This window comes from Podarcis erhardii (assembly GCF_964252035.2).
Source record: "Podarcis erhardii genome assembly, chromosome: 3".
NCBI lineage: Eukaryota > Metazoa > Chordata > Lepidosauria > Squamata > Lacertidae > Podarcis > Podarcis erhardii.
This window is the reverse complement of record NC_138507.1, coordinates 47,567,935-47,586,593: the sequence shown is the minus strand read 5'-3', so window position 1 is coordinate 47,586,593 and position 18,659 is coordinate 47,567,935. Positions and strand designations below refer to the sequence as shown.

At 44.0% G+C, this 18,659-nt stretch overlaps 2 long non-coding RNA genes across 2 annotated transcripts in view; one reads left to right on the top strand and one right to left on the bottom strand.

Moving 5' to 3' along the window:
• Positions 1-18,659, bottom strand: part of LOC309339476 — a 464,046-nt gene that overhangs the window by 39,096 nt on the left and 406,291 nt on the right. The window lies entirely within an intron of this gene.
• LOC309339470 lies at positions 3,268-17,939 on the top strand. The gene is made up of 4 exons (XR_014155386.1): positions 3,268-3,387; positions 4,053-4,123; positions 14,068-14,204; positions 17,784-17,939. It is a non-coding gene; the product is annotated as an uncharacterized lncRNA (long non-coding RNA).

Here is an 18,659-nt window from a genome sequence, read left to right as displayed (position 1 = left end):
TAGAGGTAAGATGAAAAGAAGCTTTCACTGGGACAACTATTTAGTGGAGACCGTTTAAAACCTATAAAGCTTTCAATAGCTTTTTTCTTTCTTTTTGTCCTATCTCTTCTTACAGTTGTGAATTTTTAAAAATGAGATAATGCTGGGTTTGAAGCCTACATGAATACTAGGCTCTCTGTTATCTCACTTGCAGCAGCAGGGGCCCCCTGAAAACAAGTTTTAAGACAATTTTGTTTGTTTTGTTTTATTACATTTCTATCCTACCTTTCCTCCAAGGAACTCAAGGTGACATACATAGTTCTTCCACCTCTACTTTTTATCATCACAACAACCCTGTGAGGTAGGTTAGGCTCAGAGACAGTGACTGGCCTAAATGAGTTTCATAGCTGTGTTGGGATTTGAATTCTCATCTTCAAGGTCCTAGTCTGTCTGACCTAGTCTGTCTAACCACTACGCCACCCAGTAATTCATTTAAACCTCCCTAATGCTAAGGCTTAGGCCACAGAGAGGAAAGCCCAAGTCGTGCCATCTGACCTTGTAAACATATTCTGTTTCAGTTACAGATAGGTAGCCGTGTTGGTCTGCCATAGTCAAAACAAAACAAATTCCTTCCAGTAGCACCTTAAAGACCAACTAAGTCAGTTCTTGGTATGAGCTTTCGTGTGCATGCACACTTCTTCAGATACACTGTTTCAGATATAGTAGGTGTGCTTTAGGTTAAGGGCAGGGGCTGAGTGGAGAAGCAGAGGCTTAGGGTCAAATATGCCCCTTCAGATCTATCTGACCCCTGGGCCCTTCCCAGGCCACACCCCTCATAGGCCCCGCCCTACTCTATGCCCTCCCTAGGGAAAGTCTGTAGCTCAGTGATAGAGCATCTGCTTTGCATTCAGAAGGTCCTGTGTTCAATTCCCAGCCACTTCAGGTAGGCCTGGGAATGTGCCTTATCTGAAACCTGAGAGCCCTTGCCAGAGAGGTGGAACAATGGTCTGACACTGTACAGTGGTACCTTGGATTAAGAACTTAATTCGTTCTGGAGGTCTGTTCTTAACCTGAAACTGTGCTTAACCTGAAGCACCACTTTAGCTAATGGGGCCTCCTGCTGCTGCTGCACCGCCGCAGCACGATTTCTGTTCTCATCCTGAAGCAAAGTTCTTACTTAACCTGCGGTAATATTTCTGGGTTAGTGGAGTCTGTAACCTGAAGCGTATGTAACCTGAATTGTATGTAATCTGAGGTACCACTGTATAAGGCTGTTCCCTATGTTCCTTATTGTCTGGTTGAAATGTGACCTTCCAACTAACAGAAGGCCTCTTGCTTGCCTAGATGAAGGATAGAGAGATGTACGGGTGGGTGTTGAAACATCTGCCCTAGTTTGCCTCTGGCCCTGTCCACCACTGACATGTGTCCCTCAGAATCTTGCCCATTGTGAATATGGTGAATATGGTCCTCTGGCTCAAAAACTTTCCCTACCCCTGGCTATAGGGCATGCATTCTGTGGCTAACATCTTGAATAGAGGAGGTGCCCAGGTCTCCCTGAAATCCCTGCCCTCAGAGATATAGAAGAGGACTGTGGCTGATCAGTGTCAAGAGACATGCACTCTGTGTATGCTTAGGAGCGCTCTTGTTTATTTGCATGCCCCAAGGCTGATCTGGACATGAAGCAGAGCAGAGGAGTCTGGGAGTGGTAGAATGGAGGGAGCCATATCATCCTGCAGGTGAGGGACTCACCTCTTTGGGGGCTCCTGTATGTCAAAACAAAATGCTATGCAAGCAGAAAATTACTAAGCTCGCCCTAGCACTACTCTTCCTGATAACACTGGGGTGGTTGGGTTTTTGCTCTGTTTTAGGGGGTGGATTCCACAGTGTCAGCTACACACACACACCTGCAGCCTTAAGTGTTACAGGTCACTTGGCCACCTCAGGATTCCACGGGTGGCTCTGAGCTCCAGTGGCGCCGTCAAAGGGCGACTTTAGCAGAGATGTCCAGGGCCTCACTTCGCATAAGGGAGCCCAAAATGCAACAGGGCTGGCTTCCCAAATTCTGAAGTCAGCAAAGTAACACACGTTGCTATCTGTGACCAGTGCCAAGATCTGCCATTCATTTCAAAGACATGTTTTTTTTTTGGAGGATGGGGGGAAGTGTTTCCTAAATCCTGGAAGTGTCATTCTGGACTCTGCCTGCACCCAGCCCACCCTCCAGCTTCACTGCTGCCCCTCTGCTCTGCCCAAGAAGAAGCCGACAAATCCAATTAAGCCCCGCTTTGTTAACAGTGCTTCTCTCTCCTTTCGAGTTGGTGGCTTCCTTTCATTTACAGTACTCCTAATTCATTCATTTATTTATTTATTTTACAAAACGAGAAAAGAGGCCCGAGAATCGAGATCCTGTTGCACGGAAGAAAAAAGAAAAAAAAAGGCAGCCAATTGTGTAAAGCGACCAGGTCTCGCTTGGTGGCTGGGCGAGGGGAGGCGAACCTCCGAGGCCCCCAACCAGCTGTGCGGGGCAGACAAGATGCGGGTGGGATATTGGAGCAGCTTTTGAATAGTAATTAGGCTTCTATGGGAACCCCGGCAGATGACACGATCGCGGCCTGGGCTGTCGAGAGCCCTGCCTTGGCAACTCCCAGAGAGACAGAATGCGAAAGAGAGAGTCAGAGTCTCAATGCGCCTTGGGGGCCTGTGGAAAACGCCATGATTATTTTTTAAAATAAAATATCTCCCTTGGTTCCAGCCCGCCTCGCCCCCCCCCCCTCTGTGAAATGGACGCGCTCAAGGCTGGGTCGCCCCGCTGGAATGCCTGGAGGGAGGCGAGCGTATTTCAAGGCGCGCACAATCAACCACTTTCAAAAGGGGGGAAAGGCCTTTCCTGGCTTATTCAAAGTCTGTGGAAAAAGTTGCCTTTTTTTCTCGTCCGTCCTCCTCCTCCCTTCGCCCCTGCCCCCCTCAGCCTACTTATCTCCCGGCTCTTTCGGTTGACAGGGTGCAAAGAAAAGTCACCCGACTTGTGGCTGAATCGCAATGTTTCGGTGTACCTTATAAATTCATACCTTTTCTCCCGCCCTCGCCTTCCAATTGAGCGCAGGCCTCAATTCGATTTTCCTTGCTGTTGGGCACATTTAGCGGCGCCTCTATGGGCGAAGTTCATTTCTAGGCAAATGTATTCAAGAGCTGAGGGGGATGAATAGGACCGTGTGTCAGCCGCCCCTAATTGGGATTAAAGCACTTCGGGCCATATGCGGAGAGTGACAGAAATTCTCAGGTTCCATTGTGCTCGGCCTTCCACCCGCCTGGACGCTCCTCCTGGAGAGAGAGAGGGCGCTGCTTCGGCGGGGCTGGCCCAGAGGAGCGGAGGGCATGAAAGAGACGGGCCCTGCCAAGAGGGAGAAGAAGGTACAGGCCTCTCTCTCCACTGTGGAACTTGCCAGACCAGCAAATGTTCCTGACAGCTTCTGAGAAGAAGGGGGGGGGGAGAGAAATATTATTTTAAAAATAGCAGACACCAAATTAGGTGACCTAATTAGGCCCTGATGGGATGGTGGCCAAAATAATGTCACCAAAATCCTTCTTCAAAACAGCCATAATTACTGTTGCAGAAGGGGTGGTGGGTAATACGCATGGTGAGAAAAAGGCTTTAGCTCTGTGGGATAGCACCTGCTTGGCATGCAGAAGGTCCCTGGTTCAGTCCCCAGCATCTCCAGGTAGAGCTGGGAGAAGCCCCTGTCTGAAATCCTGGACAGCTGCTGCCAGTCCGTGTAGTCAGTACTGAACTGGATTGAATCTGTGATATGAGTCATAGAATCATAGAATTGTAAAGGTGGAAGCTTTAAGACCACAAAATGTATGATACATTGGATGTGTGTCCAAAGAAAATAAAAGGCTTTAACTAAAGGAAATAGGAGACAAACAGAAGCATCAGCAGCACAAAATGAAGTTTGAACATGTGACATATTTCTCTGAAAATCATTTATGGTGGCTCAGTCTATGTGTTATTTCAAGTCCAGCACCATTATTCTGCAAACACCACAGCACTCTGATGCTTGTATTGCTGTTTACAGAAACACAGAATTCAATCCCTATGATTACATATTGTAACATAAATAGTCTAATGAGAGAAAAGCATCTTCTGGTAAGTTTTTTAAAATTCATATTAAAATATAATAATAATAACAACCTCTGCATTAGATACCACATTTTGTTAGGAGCAGGATTATTCTCATGTCTTCCCATTGCGGATCTCTTCAACATTCATAGTGGCAGATGTCATTCTTGTCATTGACCACAAAGGTAATGCAAAATGTTTTGGTTCAAGCCCAAAGACCTTGCAGTCTCCCTACAGGGTTAACCCCCAAGCCCTGTGATTTCATTTTCTGTATGCTTGTGGGTGGAATGGCTGTCAGGAAAGAGGTCAGAGTTTGGTGGCAGCCAGTTTTCAATGGCACGCCAGTAAATTCTGTGTCAAAATGCTTCTTCAGTGAACTCTGCTTGCTGGAGCATTTGCTTCCAGTCTCTGGGTTTTATCCATCTTGGAGAGGGAGCTAGTGCAGCTGTGGGTGGAGAGATAATAGCTGCATGGCCACTGAACCAAACATGCTGCCAGAAGGGGCTAGGATGGTGCACACATGCTTCTTGGGTCAGAAGCTGATAGACTTGTTCCTGCAATAAGGGATTTTCAGCCATGTAAACATCAAGAGTTCTAAATCAAAGCTTGCTCCCTGTTCTTGAGCCTGCCACACTGACTGCTTCACCCTTTGTGTTTTTTAGATGTTTATACCTCAGGTAATTTTAACTGTACATATAAAAATGCCAAAGCAAAGTACAGGTGTCGGAAACATGAACATCATATCAGGTGATGATTAAATATGAACATCATATTGTAGCTATTGAGGTCCTTGACTGAATGTGAACTGAGTAACAAACCCAGATAAATTCATAATTTTAAAGGGATTTTCTTTTTACTTTTAAAAATAGCCCTAAAATTTAATAAAGGCTCCCAGGGCAGCTTACAGATTACTATAAACAAGGCATCCCTGTCATCAGCATTATTCTGTCTGTCTGTCTGTCTGTCTGTCTGTCCGTCTACCCAAAAGGAAAATGCTCATGGCTCCACTACTAGAAGTGGCTCATGGTGTGATTACACAAGAAAAGGGTCTTCTCAGTGGTAGCATCTAGACCTCTGGAACTCACTCCCTGGGAAAATATGGTTATCCTTCTCACTACTGGCCTCACTACTGGTCAGATAAAAACTTACTTATTCACCTGATCAATGGGAAATTAAGTGTCCCAGGGTCCCACATGTCACACTAAGGGATATCACAAATCACAGTGCTAAGGAATCTGCGCTGGCTGTTTATTAGCCACTCAATCAAGTTTCCTGAAAAACTATTTCCCCTTCCACTGCCAAGTAAGGGCATCCAGATTAGCAAATGGGGCTTATCTAGTTTTCCCAAGGCCTGATGTTTATTGGCTTGTGGTTACTTAGAGGTAGGCTTTTTCACTGGTTCTTGTTGTCTTGTTCAGCTGTTTATGTGATAAAGGGGAGCCATATTGGGGTGAAGGCATCCTCTTCTGTTTGTCCCCGTGTCAGTTTCAGTTTATTGGTTAGTTTTTTCTAGCAAGGCCGTTTCCCTTACAATTTGATACAATTGGCAGCACTATTGTGGAATGCCCTCCCTTCTGAAATATGAGAGGCTGCATGCATACTGTCATTCTGCTAGGTCTTGTTTAGGCAAGCATTTCCATGAACTTGAACTTCTTGATCCAACTGTATTAATTGCTTTCTAACTATTTAATTGTCATGCTTTTAATTGTCATAGTTTATTGTATATTTTAAATATGGGCATTTAATGGATTTATAGAATTATTTTGTGGAATTGTTTTAATTATGTATGGATTTTATACTTGCTTTTATGCTTGTAAGCCACTTAAAAGCCATTATAGCATATAAGCAACATATAAATTTAGTAATAATAATAAACACAGTAGTTTATATTCAATTACAATAAACCAGAAATAAGTCTACTAAGGATAGATAAATCAGTTGACCACGTTGTCTGGGGTTGGAGGGCATTGCAGTCCAATAATATCTGGAGGGCATCACATTGGCTATCCATGTTGTAAGGGTGCAGTGGTGTACATGTTGTAAGGGTGCAGTGGAGGGATGGGCACATATACCACTGATTACAAATATGATGACATCATCTCTTGAGGTGCTATTCACCAATCCTCTGCATGCCAAATGAACAAATTTTCCTCAGAGAGAAACCCACCAAATATGCTAAGCAGATGAAGAGGTAGGTTACATTAGCATGGAGGGCTAAGAGTCAAATTGGCAACTGGAAAAAACAAAAAGTCCCTCTATTATAGCCAACCAAAATGTCACAACACAGAAAGCAAGCTTCTGAGTCTAGCAGACAATATTGAGTTGAGATGGACTAAAATGGCCTGACTTAGTCATTGGCAGCTTCCTATTTCCCTTTCCCCCTTACAACTCTTAAAGTTGCTGTTCTCCTTCAAATCTGCTCACTTTAGCACATCCTTTTCCCTCCCATGACTAGATCTATAACTTAGCCCGCTCCTACCATAGTTTTGCCTCTAGATGTTTAGGTTCCTGCTGGCATAGGAAGGATAGAGATATTTGGGATTGGGCTTCACAATTCAAGTTTTCGGATGACAAAGGCATATACAGGGACCCCAATATGCATAAAATGGTGTCAGTCCCAATTATTGGGCCCCTCCATGCGTTCTTTTTATTGTATCCTCATGATGATTTGTGTTCATGATGGTATCAGTTTGGTTATAAACACAATGCTGCTTTCAATGCTGTTTGCATCTGCAAAGGTTTTGAGTGGACATACTGCTTTCTCCAGTTAGTAAATATAATAAGAGCCTGTTGAATCAGGCCAATAGTTCATCTAGTCCAGCATACTGTTTTCAGGCCAACCAGACGCCTATGCGAAGCCCACAAGCCGAATCTCAACACAACAGCCACTGTTGGCTACTGAGATAGCAGAATGCTTGATTAGATGGGCCTTTGGCCTCATTTGATCCTGCAGGGATTTCTTATGTTCTTCTTATGTTCACATCTGTTATGTCACCTGTGTTGTGGAGCAAAGGGGACATGCAGCTCCTCCACTATGTAGAAGGTCCCAGGAACATCTCGATCAGTACTTGGACATTCTTCAAGCTTTCCAAAGTCCTGCTGAAAAACTGTCCAGTTCATAACCCATCTCATATGGGAACTACAACTGGATTTTCCCCAGTCACTGCCATGGGACCAGATAAAATTCAAATTTACATATTCATTACATCAAACTGAAAATTGCAACCACTGTGAAATCTTAAAAAAAAACATTTATACACATTTTCTTTATTTCTACTATATTCTGTTCAGGTTCTCTCTTCTTGCCTACTAAGTCCTCTCTGGTATGGAACATTCCTGCGTCAATTTCTATTTCCTTTCACACTCTCTTGCTCTATTAGCTCAACTGAAGATGCTGGTCTAATTGCTTGCTTTGTGACTTCTATGAGGCTGCCATTATCTAGAAACCCTTTCTTGACCTTATTCCATGCCTCAAGCTCTCTTCTTTTAATCCTTCAACATGCACCTGCCCTGTTAGTCACTACTGACACTCACACATACCCCAACACCCTGTTCTGCTCCATAATGGCTGGCATAAGATGGCAAAAAGCACACTGCTGAAGCGATTCTTTGTATTTTCCAAATGAAGAACTGAAACTACTAAACCAGGGAGTGAAATGCTACCAGCGCTATGTCAACACAATATCATTCTGTAAAACATGAATATACTCATGAATCTAATTAATTTTAAAAGGATGAAAATGAGGGCAGTTGTAGAACATCTGCTTTGCATGCAGAAGGTCCCTAGTTCAATGCCTTACATCTTGAGGTGAGGTAAGACTGGGAATATATCTCCTGCCTGAAAAATCTGGAGAGCTATTACCAGGCAGCGTAGAGCAGGGATGTCCAACAGGATGATTGCGAACCTGAACCCCCTCCCCCCCCAAAAGGGGTAGATCACTGCCAGTTTTTTATTCTGTGAGTAGATCACAGTTTCTTGGGAGCTGGACGTCCCTGGTGTAGACAGTACTGAGCTAGATGGCTCAGTGGGTGGCTCAGTATAAGGGAGCTTCCTGTGTTCCTGTATTCACAATCCACTCAAATAGAAACACTTTAAGCCCCAACAATTTCAATGAGAAAGTTGAAGACATGCATGCTTAAATATCTCCCACTGAAATAATTTCCATCAGACGTTGGCTATATCATGTCTTTAATAGTGAAAATGACTTTCACATCTGAGAAAAAATGTGTAAATAAATTACGGTATATAGCACAATATTTTGTTTTGTTTTTCAGTGGTTCCCTGAGATGCTAAGTATGTGAATTGTCCACTTATTGTTGTTAGCCGCCCTGAGCCCAGCTTCTGCTGGGGAGGGCGGGATATAAATAAAATTTATTATTATTATTATTAAATGTAGGAGATGGTTTGAGGTTTAAATCTGTAGATTAAAATTTAAACCTCCCACAAATATGTAGGAGAAATACAAAAAGTAAGGGGACAGTGAAGTATTTTAGCAGAGTAAAACACATACATTTTACAGCTTACTAAAGCTTAAGAATTAAGCAAATACACATATTTACCCCTTTTCTGGTTTGCTGATTTCCCCCTCTTCACCCCCATTGCAGAAACTGACCCACACATTTTTTGTAAGATAAACATAAAATGTTTATTTAAATTTCAATGCAGGCAGCAAATTCAAGTAAGAAAACCTCTCGGCTTTAAAATATAAATTTGGCTTCAAAATAGGCTGCATGTGTTTGGATCCCTCAGACACAAGTCTGAAAAAGTTTGGAAGCATGGTGGAAAAAACCGAGATGGAAGGAGGATCTCGTTTGTTACAGACTTCCGGCCCAGAGGTGACCGAGGAAGTGGCCACACACAGAGGGTCCTCTCTAGGAAGTTTAGGAGCTTTCTGTGTACCAGCCCTGTGCTTGTCTGGCAAAACTCGCATTTGTGATTTGGCTGCAAACCCCACAGTAAGCGATTGCTTTTTATTGTAATGCTTCTTTTTGTTGTAGTAGATTGTACGCCCTTTGGGGTAGAATTCTTATTTTGATTGTGTACAGCCGTCTTGTGCATTGATGGTGCTATATAAATAAATGTTAATAATGAGGCCAGCACTTATGTAGGTAGTGGGTACACAAGTGAAGAATCTGTCTTCAGGGGCTTCGTTTCGGAAGCCCTTTATTCCCATTACAACCGTTCCTCCTTGTATGCTTCTGGCCAACTTAATGATTCTACACACACGAGTAAACTGTATAACCACCAGATGGTTCATAAATCCCACTGATTAATCCCAGTGGGATTTTCTTCAGAGTCAACCTACATAGGATTGCGCTGACAGCGTTGGAGGGTATAACTCCACAAAGTGCTCTGAAAATCGAATCGAAATATTGTATTTTACTATGGTGCGCTTGAATCGTGACTTCTCCTCCTTGGACCTTAACGGCGATTTGTCTTGCCTCCCTCCTTCCCACTCCGCCTGTGAAAAGGAGCCTCTCTCTGCCTCTTCTTCCCATCAAAGCCCGAGGAAGAAGCAGCAGCGCTGGCTGAGAGAAAGTCAGACGGATCACGATCTGACCTCCCCCCCCCCCCCATTCGCTGCGAATTCGCCTCGGTTGCTTTACAAGAGAGCAGCCTCTTCGCGTGGAAGGAAAGGAGGAGGAGGGAGGGAGGGAGGGAGGGAGCGAGATGGTAGCTGCTGCTGGAACGACGATGCGAAAGCACCAGGGAGAGGGGAGGCCTGCTCGGCTGCTGGCTGGCTGGTAATCATCTAAATGGAGAACGAGGCCGGCTTTGCCAGGAAGGAGGCGGAGGAGGAGGAGGAGGAGGAGAGGGTTTTGCGCGAGAGGCGCACTTTCTTTATTTTAATGAGGGCGCATAATGCTGTAAACTGGGTTTGCATCCTCTTCTGTCTGGCCAGATATCTGCCGAGAACAAATCCAAGTTTTGCACACACACACGCACACAGCCAGTCAGAAACTGTTCCTTACACTTAGTTAAACATTCCCTCCTGGTTAAACAGTTTAGGGAGGAGAGGAGAGAAGGACGGTGTGGATTTGAAAACAAAAAACAAAACCCTCTTTTCCGTACGATGATCTGAAATGAATGATGTTGACAAACGGAAGCCTCCTCTGAATCCTGCCTTTTTAAAAGGGACTTGATATAGCTGGGCTAGCCATGGAGAGAGAGAGAGAGAGAGAGAGAGAGAGAGAGAGAAGACGATGAGCCAATTGCTGCAGCTTGTTGACTGATGGGCCGCTTTTGCGCTGCTGCTTAAGATTCCTGCGCACGCTTATTGTTTTATTATTATTTATTAAATTTCTAAACCGCTCTTCATCTGAAAATTACAGAATTACAGGGCGGTTTAGAATATATCCGAGAGTGAGTGCCACTGAACTTAATGGGACTTATTTCAGAGCAGACCGATAAAGAGCATTGCGCTGCTAATTTATTTTAAGGGTTCAGCAAACTATGGTGGGTAAGGCTATCAGTGGCTGGCTGTGTCAGACGTTCAGAGAATATTGGTCACTGGGGGACAACAGCGGGAGACGGCCGCTGCTTGCGGGTTTCCCACAGGTATCTGGGATCCAGGATGTTGAACTCGATGTATCTTTTTAAGGTTTAGCATCACGCTATTCCACACGAATGCACATAAAAAAAATCTGACTCGAATACAAAGAAGGCGATTAGAAATATTTTGTACAGTACTGATTATGAACACGGAGTGGATAGTTTTTTGCTTCTATTTAATGTTACTTCCCATAATTTAGTAACACGGTGACTGATAATCGGCTGCTCTTTCATAGCTCCCTGAGAAGTACGCTTCCTTCTGCCTAATAGTAAGACTCCTCGAGGTTTTAGCGTAAGTCGTTTTAGACTTCCCGGCTTTGGATAACGCCGTGCAATTCTGGGCTGCAATAGGATTCGCCTCTCTCTTAGCAGTTGCTTGCTTTTCGTGAGACTTTCTAAAATGAAAACCACACATCTTTCCACTTGCCACCAGTCGTAGTTACCTGGATCTTCCTTTCCCCCCTATGGGGACAACATTTGCTGCCTCCAGTCTGTAGGGACCTCACCTGTTCTCCAATAATTCTCAAAGATAATAGACAAAGGCTCTGAAATTACATCCGCAAATTCTTTTAGTACCCTTGGATGCAGCTCATCAAGCCCTGGAGATTTGAATACATTTAAAGTAGTTAGGTGTTCTCTTACTACCTCTTTTCCTATATTGGGCTGCAACTCCCTCCTTACATCATTTACTCTGTTATCACCAGGTTGGGCATCACTGAAGACAGAGGCAAAGTAGGTGTTGAGTAGTTCCATCTTTTCTCTGTCACCCAATAGCATTTCTCCATGTTCCCCACTTGCTTGTTCTTCCTCTTACTTTGGACATAGCTGAAGAAACCTTTTTTATTATTTTTAACCTCTCTTGCAAGCCTGAGCTTATTCTAAGCTTTAGCCAGCTTGACTTTCCCCCTGCAACTGTTGGCTATTCATGTATACTCCTCCTTTGTGATTTTCCCTTTCTTCCATTTCTTTATACATGCCCTTCTTAATTCTCAGCTCATCTGTAAGCTCCTTATGCAGCCACACCAATTTCCTTAGATGCTCCCCACTTTTCTTTCTTGTTGATATTGTCTGCTGCATTTGGGCCTTCAATATTTCTCCTTTTAGAAACTGCTATCTTTCTTGGACTCCCTTCTCATTGAGTATTTCTGACCATGGGATCACACACAGTAGCTCCTTAGGCTTTTTGAAATTGGCCTTTTTAAAGTCCAGAATGCATGTCCAACTACACTCAGTTTCCCCTTACCTCTGTATCCTGAAACCAGGAGAAAAATGATCACTTCCTCCCAACTTTCTGAGCACTTCCACATCATCAATCAATTCCTCCCTATTGGTGAGGACCAGGTCCAAGGTAGATGGTCCCCTTGTTTGTTCTTCCACCTTCTGGAAAATGAAATTGTCAGCAATGCATTGGAGGAGTCTGTCAGACCTTACACTCTGGGCAGAGTTTGAGTTCCAACAGATATCAGGGAAGTTGAAGTCCCCCACGATTACTATTTCTCTCCTTTTTTAATGTTTGGTAATCTGCTCCGGTAAGGCATCACCCAAGTATTCAGTCTTAATAATCATAACAATTATGTTATGATTCAGATTTCATAAGTGTAAAACAGTAACCACTGCCCAGTGTGGTGTAGTGGTTAGAGTGTCGGAATAGAACCTGGGAGACTAGGGTTTGATTCCCCATTTGGCCATGAAGCTCAGTGAGTGACCTTGGGCCAATCACTGCCTCTTGGCTTAACTGACCTCACAGGGTTGTTGTGGGGATTACATGGGAGGGACCATGTATGTCACATTGAGTTCCTTAAAGAATGTAAGGTCAATAAGTCACACACACACACAACCCCCATTTATATTCTTATTCTGAAAATGTATCCAGCGTTCCAATCATTATATACTTGGGAGTAGAATTCATTGAACTCAGTGAGAATTTCTACTGAGTAAAAACATGCATAGGATCGGGCAGTGGCATGCACACTTGCTGATAGAGTTAAACCGTGTTGAACTCAGAAGGATCCCCGCCCCGCTGCATAACATTCCCAGGATCTTGCTGCAGAGCCCGAGAAACCAGATCCCCTCCCTTTGTGTATAAAGCAATGGGCTGATTATGCATATTCTGGAAATAATGAGCCCAATCTGTCTCCCGAGATGACTTGCCAGTGGAAGAATTTCTGCATTTTCATCACAGGACACCTGAAGCTGTCATTATTGACTCTATTTTGCCAGGAGGGGCAAATCAAGTTGCTGGCTGCGTTGGCCCTCATTTCACATAAATATCAAAATTACTGGCACTCGCCATATAGCCCCAACATGCAACTAACTCAAGCAAGAATCTAATCTCCTCATTTGGCATGTTTATCTTCTGAACAAAGCTGGGTCTAGTGCGGCTGCCTTATGGGCAACTTCTGGCCAGTGAGGCAGATGTGAAAGCACACCCCTTTTCTCTCTGAGTAATTGGAGGTGGGCTACCTTAAGTAGAAAAGTGGTAGAATGCTGTGCTGCACCCCACAGGTTGCAAGAGTGGGGCTGCATTTTTTAATGCTCTACCAATGAAAATTCTCCCTGCATGTTTTAAAGTAGAATATCAAAACCTACCCCCAGGGTAATCACTCATTTTCAGTCCAGCCTACTCACAGGGTTGTTGTGATGGCGAAATTGGGGAGGGTGGAGAGTCTTGTATGCTGCCACAGCAGAATGTAAGTGTAATATACATAAATGTTTTACATGCAGGGAGCTTTGCTCATGGAATACAATAGATAGACAGAAAGATATTTCAAAAACATGGCTTCCTGGCTACAGTCTTATTAGCACTTTAAAAAAAAATCTCTCCCCCAACCACCCCTTTTATCTCATTTTGGCCTAATGGTTTCACCCTTGGAAAATTGATCCTCATAGTTTTGCCTACAAATGTTAGAGAGAAGTAGGGATTCCCCCCCCCAATCAACTATGTAATTCCAGTAATAAACATAGCTTTATTATTTTGCAAACTTAGAGTATCCAGGGTGGTTGTACCCAGGGTAAAGTGTGTGGGGTTTTGTATTAATTTTACTTCTTCTGAGCATTAAACTCCAAACACCACCATTCACTTTTCTCTACAGAAGTGTCTCTACACCTTAATTCATTAGCTCCCTCTTCTCCCCTTTGGACTGTAGAAAATCTGCAATCAAAATTACAATTATGTTTGCTAAATAAGCATATGAAGGGGTTAAGTTTCAGAGTTCCTGTTAAATATCCAATCATAATACTTCAATTCAAATAAAATTGATGTTTTTTATTGGAAAATCAATAAAAATGATTTTTAAAAAGGTTTCAGAGATTCTGTATTCCTAGAGAACACAGGTCTGTGTGATGTCATATCCCTTTCTTCCTGCAGCAGGAAACAGGACAGAGGAGCTTAATATTTTCTCCTTCCTCCTTGCCTCAGTTTCTCTCTTCCTTTGAAGCCAACAATGTGAGCAGATGTACATCCTTGGACTCTGCCCAAACTAAATTTGTATTTTGTAACTAAGAAGTATTTTTGCCTGCATACTACTTTGATATATTTGCTGCCTGCACTGAAACGTAAGTAAACTTTTTTTTTTTTTTTTACACTAAAGCATGTGGTTGATTCTTAGCAATGGGGACAAAGAGGGGAAAGGTCAGCCAACCACAAATAAGCAGGAATAAGAGGTGTAGTTGCCTACGGTAATTCCTAGCATCTAGTAAGCTGCAAAAGTGCTTGTGTTTTTACTCTGCTAAAAGGGCTTCACAGCCTGTTTACTCTCATATTTCTCTCACACACATGGTACGGAAGGTTTAAAATGTAATTTACAGATTTAATCCTCAATGCATCTCCATCGTGGGCTACCGCCAAAGGAACATCAGCACTGCATCTCACAGTTCCCCATTTATGCATCTAATCTATTTATTTTCTTTCTGCCTCCTCTTCCATTCTATTATTTCTTTTTGACCTGAGTTTGGTAGTCAGCAACAGCACATACGGACTTTACTCCTGCATAAAACTACATGTTGGGTGAGTCTGAGATGTAAAAAAAAAAAGCCTTGGAGCATCAGAGACTGACTGCAACAGGATGAAAAAACTGGCACTGATTCCACCCTTTGCCTCTGAACTCTTCAAGAGCAGGAGGAGTTGCACAAAACAGGAAAAGGCTCTTGGGACCTTCTGACTCAGGAAATATCAAAATGCTTTAGTGTGTTCCTAGGGATGCAGGTGGCGCTGTGGGTTAAACCACAGAGCCTAGGACTTGCCGATCAGAAGGTTGGCAGTTCGAATCCCTGCGACGGGGTGAGCTCCCATTGCTTGGTCCCTGCTCCTGCCAACCTAGCAGTTCGAAAGCACGTCAAAGTGCAAGTAGATAAATAGGTACTGCTCTGGCAGGAAGGTAAACGGTGTTTCCATGCGCTGCTCTTGTTCGCCAGAAGCGGCTTAGTCATGCTGGCCACATGACCCGGAAGCTGTACGCCGGCTCCCTCGGCCAATAAAGCGAGATGAGCGCGCAACCCCAGAGTCGGTCACGACTGGACCTAATGGTCAGGGGTCCCCTTTACCTTTATGCATGTCTACTCAGATGTAAGCCCAGTTGTGTTCAGTAGAACTTGCACCTAGGTAAGTGTGTATAGAATTGCACCAAGGCTGTGCATACACCATACATTTAAAGCATCCCCACCCCCAAGAATCTTGGGAACTGTATATTGCTAAAGGTGCTGGAAATTGTAGCTCTCTACAGAGTAAACTACAGTTCTCAGGATTCTTTTAAGGGTGTGAAGCGTGTTTTTAATGAAATGTGATACACACCAAATGAAGGCATATATATCTACATCTTTGAAAATATCATATTTGTAAATATATCCTGGTGTGATTGATGTGAGACTCTTGATGGGGCCTGTTGCTGGTAAGTGTGTGTAGGACAGCAGTCTGAACTGCACCACTTTGGGGTAAATAGAATCGTGGGGCAAAAGGTAAAAAATAGGTTTTCTTCTTGATACTGACGCCACTGAAAATTTCTCTAGAAAATGGAAGCCAGGATGAAGACGATAGCATAGTTCTGAAACGCATGCAAATGACCCAAGGAAACTAAGATCGTTGTTGATTTTCCATCAAGCATGAGCTCTTTAAGGCTAATTAATTCAATCTTTTCCTTTCTCCTCCCTATCCCCCACCACTTTCTCCTTTGCTAGGTTTTCTGATTACTTCATCTCTCTCGGCAGCGTTTGTCTGAGACGGAAACTTCTCTTGGTGTTTCCATAGGCCACTTCTTTCCATCTTTCCTACTCAATGTTTTCAAAAGGCAAGACGTCGGGTCCTTTCAAGGTTCGCCAAGTTTACCTGAGTGGAAAATCACACACACAAACACACACACTCTCGGGAGCGCAAGACGCACAAAACGCCTTGCGCAATGAATTATCATTAAACAGAGCAGAAGTTTAAAGAGAGACAGAGGAATGGTGGGGGCAGCCACTGAGGCGGGGAAAATGCGCTTAGAAGTGCCTTTTAATTTCCTAATCGAGTTAAAGCAGGTTTGGAAAGCGGGGGGCACCGGGAGAGGGGGACGCTTCTCGCTCCATCCCAAGCGGCGCAGGCGAGCACCTTTGACTTGGTCTCTTCGCTCTCTGCATCCTCTCAGCGCCAGGCACCGTCGGCATCCTTCTTCCCGCCCCACGAGTCTTGTGGGATTGAGGCTTTAGGAGTCCTGAGCTGTCCTAAGGAAAAAGAAACGGAGAGAGAGAGAGAGAAGGGCTCTTGTGTTAATTAAATGAGGGAAGCATGCCAGAGAAAAGGGCAGGCAAGCCAACGAGACTGGTGTGGTGGGTTGCAATTAGGCACCAATGGAACAGGCTGTTCTGGTCTCTGGGTGTAAGGGAAGAGGCAAAGCGCTTTTGACATCCGTAGCGAAAGCCGACGGATTTCATCTCAACTTTGCAAACGTGCTTCATTAAGGGTTCCGCAATATGATAAAGAACATTTCCATAAGTTGCATTCTTTCTATCTTGATAGTGTGGCGCAACGGCGAGGGGGCTGACCTTGCTGGGGAGACACAGCTGGGGATACAAGCCCACCTTCTGCTTTTTTAAAAAAGCTCATTATCTGATCCCGGAACCAGTCGCTGTTTCTCATATTGGCCTACCTCACAGGAATGTTGTTTTAACAAGAGAATAAAACAGGGAGAGGATGAAATCAGGTTCTTGTAAGAAAGTGGGATTGACCTGCTAGGCTCCTTTCAAGGCAGCACTCCTGTCTTCGCCTTCCTTCAGTGATCACCACCTGCTCAAAGCTCACCAAGGCATTGTTCTATTTTCACGAAACACGTTGGCACAGAAGCAGCCGCCTCCTGTTCCACTTTGTGAATATTGCGCCTTCTTGTAAATAGAACATTCTTTTTTTAAAAAAAAATATTTATTAAAATTTTTCAATACTAGTGTAAAAATAATAAACAATATAACATGTATGGTAACATAGTTTCATAACTTCTTTGGACTCCCTCGCGTCTCCCGCTCCCACTTACATCATTGTAAATTTTTACCAGCAATTTATCATCTTGTTTACGTTCTTATGCCCCGTTCATTTAAATATAATCTAATAGTTCTCCAGAAGGTTTACATTTCTCACTTGTCATCCTAATTCCGTCTAGTTTAGTGGTGCTCAATTATTTATGATCTAGCATCCTGTAAATAGAACATTCAGCCGTGTTGGTTCTCTTGTTCTCACGCACAAAAACCCAGCTTGCATCAGGACCACTATCCACACCCAGCCAGAGGCACTCTCCTCTAGGAGAGACTCTTGACAATATAAATTTTGAGAATGACTTTCCTGAAACCTTGCACTAGTTGTTTGAGAGTGTCAATAAAAACCATCATCACTGATAAGGCAGGGCTGGGGAACCTATGGACTTCCATATGTTTCTGGACTCCCAGCTCCCATTATACTTGACCATTCATTGCCCATGCTAGCTGAGGCTGATGGGAACTTGGAATCAACACCATGGGGGGGGGGGTTAAGGGGTGCGTGTCACCCTCCTGTTTTAAGGTATAATCCTCAAACCACTCAATATGGTGTCCGAGTTCGCAGAACATCGAGATAAGGAATTCACAGCAAATCGCCTCTCCGTTGTGATTTCTTATTTCCATTTACTTTCCTCCTAGGGAAAGAAGGCTGCGATTTTCACGTCAGTGGGACGTACTCCCAGCTCTTAAGAGTGCAGTCCTGCAAGTCTACGCAGGAACCAGTCCAGCTGAGGTCACTGGGGCTTACTCCCAGAAAAGCATCAGGGCTGCAGCCTTAGCCATGCAAATGCTCGCCACGATTTGGTGGCATTTGGTTAGTCCTATTAATTTTGCGAGGTTATTTCTTCTTCTTTCTCACGGACCAAGACCATTGCTTTTAATGAACCTTGCATGTGTCTAGGACAGGTTGTCTGGATTAAGGGAATGGAATATATATTATCAGAAAACATTTAAAATAATATTAGTAATAATGACGTGAGTACTCATAAGACGCGTGCGCCATCTTGTAGAAGACGTGTGATAGAAAAATGGGGTGTGTCTATTCTAATACGGCGCTGGCAGTTTTTAGAAGTCTCTATCATCATCACCAGGCAGCACCACGGTTCACGGGGACCACCTTATCCGTTTTATATTCAGAAAGTCGACAGTCTAACCCCAATTACCTAGGAGTAAGCCCCACTGAATTCAACAGACCCTTCTTTGAGCCGACACGGTTAGGCCTGCGCTGTTAATTAAGCAAACGTTGCAGCCCTGGCAGAATGCAAATACTTCGGTGTCAACTGCGCTCGAGCGGAAAGCGATCTGCCTTCTCCCTTGGCGCCCTCAATACACGACGCCTTTCTTCGTAGCAGCTACTAACCCCATTCCTCCATCTGGACTTACCAGAGAGCACGCTAGTCCTGCAAAGGGAGGCTACTAGCTAGCCTGCAGTAAATGTTGGGCAGAACGCAACACAAGAAATCCCACTCTCCCCGCCCCTTCCAGGGCTCCTGCACACGCGTGACAGGTAAAAAT